Consider the following 5,000-nt stretch of genomic DNA (forward strand, 5'->3'; position numbering starts at 1 on the left):
TTAACCTAACCCAAGTTGTGCCTTAACCTAACCCAAGTTGTGCCTTAACCTAACCCACGTTGTGCCTTAACCTAACCCAAGTTGTGCCTTAACCTAACCCACGTTGTGCCTTAACCTAACCCACGTTGTGCCTTAACCTAACCCACGTTGTGCCTTAACCTAACCCACGTTGTGCCTTAACCTAACCCACGTTGTGCCTTAACCTAACCCACGTTGTGCCTTAACCTAACCCACGTTGTGCCTTAACCTAACCCACGTTGTGCCTTAACCTAACCCACGTTGTGCCTTAACCTAACCCACGTTGTGCCTTAACCTAACCCACGTTGTGCCTTAACCTAACCCACGTTGTGCCTTAACCTAACCCACGTTGTGCCTTAACCTAACCCACGTTGTGCCTTAACCTAACCCACGTTGTGCCTTAACCTAACCCACGTTGTGCCTTAACCTAACCCACGTTGTGCCTTAACCTAACCCAAGTTGTGCCTTAACCTAACCCAAGTTGTGCCTTAACCTAACCCAAGTTGTGCCTTAACCTAACCCAAGTTGTGCCTTAACCTAACCCAAGTTGTGCCTTAACCTAACCCAAGTTGTGCCTTAACCTAACCCAAGTTGTGCCTTAACCTAACCCAAGTTGTGCCTTAACCTAACCCAAGTTGTGCCTTAACCTAACCCACGTTGTGCCTTAACCTAACCCACGTTGTGCCTTAACCTAACCCACGTTGTGCCTTAACCTAACCCACGTTGTGCCTTAACCTAACCCACGTTGTGCCTTAACCTAACCCACGTTGTGCCTTAACCTAACCCACGTTGTGCCTTAACCTAACCCACGTTGTGCCTTAACCTAACCCACGTTGTGCCTTAACCTAACCCACGTTGTGCCTTAACCTAACCCACGTTGTGCCTTAACCTAACCCACGTTGTGCCTTAACCTAACCCACGTTGTGCCTTAACCTAACCCACGTTGTGCCTTAACCTAACCCACGTTGTGCCTTAACCTAACCCAAGTTGTGCCTTAACCTAACCCACGTTGTGCCATTAACCTAACCCAAGTTGTGCCTTAACCTGCTCTGTAATTGGCATATGACACGTTACATTAATCCAGTGTTGTCTAACCACAACCCTCTGAATATAGTTCGCTACTCGCACCGCCCACCCTCTTGTGTATCGTTTCATGTTCAACACTTCGCAAGTGTTGCTTACTTTTTACATGCTCCCGCTGTACACTGTAATGTGGACGACTGCAGGATGTACATCGCCCCCACCCTCCCCCCTGCCTTCGCACGCTGGTCGTTCAGGTGCTTGCGTGTTCAATGCCCTTCGCAGCTGTTCACTGGCATTCGCATGTCGAAGCGCTCAGTCTACGTCGTGGTACGGCCTGTGTCCACTGTCCGCTGATGTCGTAAGCTTAACCCTCACATTGTACTGCACATAGGTCCGTATGTACTGCATGATACGCTGTGGCACATGTGTGACCGTACAACGACTGCGCCCAACAACAGCGAACCATACGGTCCAAATGTTGTGCACTCAGCCACGTGCCGTCTCCCCATAACAGCTACATTGCAGTGTGGTACGCCATAGAGACGTGTGGGATTAACGGACGCCCTGGATGGCGATCAGCATGAGCCGTCTGTTGATGTAGTGGCGCGTGTATTCAAACGTAGTCGTCTCTTCTCACACAGTGTGATAGCATGGTGCACCGCGTTCCACATCTGCGACATGGTACAGATGCTGGTTGACAGTCGGTCTCGTAATGGACATCGCATACGTAGGGGGCCACCTCCCACGTGTTCTCTAGTCGTGCACATTTTGTTGCGTGTATGTGGGCAGACGTAGTGTGTCGTGACACCTAACAGACAGGTATGCAATAATCGTTGCATTTGCAAACTGGGATGGACGTCTACGTTTGCTGGTGACGTTACGCAAATGAACAACTGGTAAACCCATTGTGGTGCGGTTGTTGTTGCTGGAGGTAAATCAGTAAGGGCAAATCTGTGTGTGAAGCGATACGCGGCGGTGGCTGGGTGGGACCGTCCCCGGCCGGTGAGGGGGGGCCGCCCGGCGTGCTGGCCGCGCGGTGCGTGGGCGCACGCGCTACAGCCGGCTGGTGGGGGCGCCAGTGGCAGGCGCGCCGGCCGACGGACGCGGCAGGCGGCGCAGCTGCGCGCCGGGGCACCCTGCGCGCGGCGCCGGGCGGCCAAAGTGGGGTCCTCGCGGGCCCGGTGCGAAGCGCGGTGGACATCTGCAGTGTGCTGGTCCGACTGAGGACTGTGTGCGTTGAGGATGCGCCGCCGCCCGGCACTCGGCGCCGCGACGCCGTCTGCTGCTCGGTCGCCCCAGCGGTTCTCGCTGGTGGTTTGTATCGCAGTTGTGCAGACGTGTTGGCACGTGCGCTGTGCTGGGAGAGTTCGCTTCGGCACCCACGTGGGGCCTTTGCCCTTCTGTGGCGCTGGCGTTGGAGCTGCCGGTCACCGTAGGTGGCGCGTGTTGTCTCCCGCCGGCAATGCCACGACAGCACGCTCCCGGGCCTCTGTCGGCAGCGGCAAGCTCAGTTGGGAGCACGGGTGGTCGCACCTAAAGCGTCTACTCGCCTAACTCCGGGCGATTGCGCCTCTCTCGAACCCGACCAAGTACTTAGGACGGCGCTGCGCGCCGCCGGACCTGAGAGGGTTTCGAGGTGTATTGTGCAGGGGAGCTCAGCCTCCTCCTGTTTGCAGAATAATTGAGCGGACGCTTGCGTGTTCGCGCGCGGGCCCCTGGGACACACTCCCGGGCGGCCGGCTGCTCAGCTCTAGTTGACGCAGCTCCCTGGTTGATCCTGCCAGTAGTCATATGCTTGTCTCAAAGATTAAGCCATGCATGTCTCAGTACAAGCCGCATTAAGGTGAAACCGCGAATGGCTCATTAAATCAGTTATGGTTCCTTAGATCGTACCCACGTTACTTGGATAACTGTGGTAATTCTAGAGCTAATACATGCAAACAGAGTCCCGACCAGAGATGGAAGGGACGCTTTTATTAGATCAAAACCAATCGGTCGGCTCGTCCGGTTCCGTTTGCCTTGGTGACTCTGAATAACTTTGGGCTGATCGCACGGTCCTCGTACCGGCGACGCATCTTTCAAATGTCTGCCTTATCAACTGTCGATGGTAGGTTCTGCGCCTACCATGGTTGTAACGGGTAACGGGGAATCAGGGTTCGATTCCGGAGAGGGAGCCTGAGAAACGGCTACCACATCCAAGGAAGGCAGCAGGCGCGCAAATTACCCACTCCCGGCACGGGGAGGTAGTGACGAAAAATAACGATACGGGACTCATCCGAGGCCCCGTAATCGGAATGAGTACACTTTAAATCCTTTAACGAGTATCTATTGGAGGGCAAGTCTGGTGCCAGCAGCCGCGGTAATTCCAGCTCCAATAGCGTATATTAAAGTTGTTGCGGTTAAAAAGCTCGTAGTTGGATTTGTGTCCCACGCTGTTGGTTCACCGCCCGTCGGTGTTTAACTGGCATGTATCGTGGGACGTCCTGCCGGTGGGGCGAGCCGAAGGCGTGCGACCGCCTCGTGCGTGTTCGTGCGTCCCGAGGCGGACCCCGTTGAAATCCTACCAAGGTGCTCTTTATTGAGTGTCTGGGTGGGCCGGCACGTTTACTTTGAACAAATTAGAGTGCTTAAAGCAGGCAAGCCCGCCTGAATACTGTGTGCATGGAATAATGGAATAGGACCTCGGTTCTATTTTGTTGGTTTTCGGAACCCGAGGTAATGATTAATAGGGACAGGCGGGGGCATTCGTATTGCGACGTTAGAGGTGAAATTCTTGGATCGTCGCAAGACGAACAGAAGCGAAAGCATTTGCCAAGTATGTTTTCATTAATCAAGAACGAAAGTTAGAGGTTCGAAGGCGATCAGATACCGCCCTAGTTCTAACCATAAACGATGCCAGCCAGCGATCCGCCGCAGTTCCTCCGATGACTCGGCGGGCAGCCTCCGGGAAACCAAAGCTTTTGGGTTCCGGGGGAAGTATGGTTGCAAAGCTGAAACTTAAAGGAATTGACGGAAGGGCACCACCAGGAGTGGAGCCTGCGGCTTAATTTGACTCAACACGGGAAACCTCACCAGGCCCGGACACCGGAAGGATTGACAGATTGATAGCTCTTTCTTGATTCGGTGGGTGGTGGTGCATGGCCGTTCTTAGTTGGTGGAGCGATTTGTCTGGTTAATTCGATAACGAACGAGACTCTAGCCTGCTAACTAGTCGCGTGACATCCTTCGTGCTGTCAGCGATTACTTTTCTTCTTAGAGGGACAGGCGGCTTCTAGCCGCACGAGATTGAGCAATAACAGGTCTGTGATGCCCTTAGCCGCACGCGCGCTACACTGAAGGAATCAGCGTGTCTTCCTAGGCGAAAGGTCGGGGTAACCCGCTGAACCTCCTTCGTGCTAGGGATTGGGGCTTGCAATTGTTCCCCATGAACGAGGAATTCCCAGTAAGCGCGAGTCATAAGCTCGCGTTGATTACGTCCCTGCCCTTTGTACACACCGCCCGTCGCTACTACCGATTGAATGATTTAGTGAGGTCTTCGGACTGGTACGCGGCATCGACTCTGTCGTTGCCGATGCTACCGGAAAGATGACCAAACTTGATCATTTAGAGGAAGTAAAAGTCGTAACAAGGTTTCCGTATGGTGAACCTGCGGAAGGATCATTACCGACTAGACTGCATGTCCTTTCGATGTGCGTGTCGTGTCGCGCAACACGCTACCTGTACGGCAGCAGCCGTGCGCCGCGTGCGGAACCACGCGTGCCTCTCAAAACTAACTGAAAAATGTTGTGTGGTACGAGCGCTGAAGCTCTGAGCGGCTGGCCTGCGGCACCTGGCGCCTGGCGCCGGTTTTTGAATGACTTTCGCCCGAGTGCCTGTCCGCTCCGGTGTGGAGCCGTACGACGCCCATCGGCCGTGAGGCCGTTGACACAGAACGCTGGAACAGGGGCCGTCAAACGCCT

General features: G+C 54.5%; 1 non-coding gene across 1 annotated transcript; it reads left to right on the plus strand.

Annotated features, from left to right (window-relative positions):
- Positions 1-2,805: 2,805 nt before the first annotated feature.
- LOC126129155 (small subunit ribosomal RNA) lies at positions 2,806-4,704 on the plus strand. The gene has a single exon (XR_007527130.1). It is a non-coding gene; the product is annotated as a small subunit ribosomal RNA (ribosomal RNA).
- The last annotated feature ends 296 nt before the right edge of the window (positions 4,705-5,000 follow it).

Source organism: Schistocerca cancellata, unplaced genomic scaffold, assembly GCF_023864275.1.
Source record: "Schistocerca cancellata isolate TAMUIC-IGC-003103 unplaced genomic scaffold, iqSchCanc2.1 HiC_scaffold_519, whole genome shotgun sequence".
Classification (NCBI taxonomy): Eukaryota; Metazoa; Arthropoda; class Insecta; order Orthoptera; family Acrididae; genus Schistocerca; species Schistocerca cancellata.